This window comes from Trichechus manatus, unplaced genomic scaffold (assembly GCF_000243295.1).
Source record: "Trichechus manatus latirostris isolate Lorelei unplaced genomic scaffold, TriManLat1.0 scaffold00011, whole genome shotgun sequence".
In the NCBI taxonomy this organism is placed as follows: Eukaryota; Metazoa; Chordata; class Mammalia; order Sirenia; family Trichechidae; genus Trichechus; species Trichechus manatus.
Window position 1 is genome coordinate 22,068,070 of NW_004443947.1, and position 905 is coordinate 22,068,974.

A 905-nucleotide genomic window follows, 5' to 3' on the forward strand; every position below is an offset into this window, starting at 1 on the left:
GGGGGGTGGGGGGCGGGTCGCCTTAGTCCTTTGGATCACTGCCATGACTACTGGATTGCTACCCAGTATGGTAGTTAAGGAAGGAGCCCTGGTGGCGCAGTGGTTAAGTGCTCGGCTGCTAACCAGTAGCTCCACAGGAGAAAGATGAGGCAGTCTCTTTCCTAAAGATTATAGCCCTGGCAACCCTATGGGGCAGTTCTACTCTGTCCTGTAGGGTTGCTATGAGTCAGAATCGACTTGATGGCAACAGGTTTGGTTTGGATGGTGGTTAAGAGTGTAGGTCCTGGAGTCAGACTGCTGTGGTTTGAATTCCCACTCCTCCTCTTAGCAGCTGTGTGATCTTGGACAAAACACTGAGCCTTGATAACATAGGTAAGGATGTAAAAGTGATACCTACCTCTAAGTTTTCATGAGGATTAAATGAGCTAACAAACCTAGAGCACTTAGTACAGACCCTGGCACATAGTAAATACTCAAAAATTTAACTTAAAATAAAATGCTTTTCAGAGAATCTGCAGGTGCAGAGAAAAATCTTTCCTCCTTCCCCCGGTGACTTATGCACATACTCCATTAGACCCTGAGGGCGCTCTGTGCATCTATATTCCCTGGAGCTAGAGATTTATAGCTATGCTAGACTGACTCAGTCCTTTCTGTGCCCAAAGTGGATCTATCAATGCCATGAGGCTTACTGGGCTTGGCTTTGGGGAGAAAGTCTTATACTTTGGGATCTTCTAAGCCCTAGGCTCCGTTCCCTGTCTTTCCCCAGAGTTAGGGTTTCTGAGCTTGCTACCAACCAACAAGCTCTTTGTCGCAAATCAATTCCGACTCATAGCGACCCTATAGGACAGAATAGAACTGCCCCATAGGGTTTCCAAAGAGTGGCTGATGAATTCAAACTGCCAGCC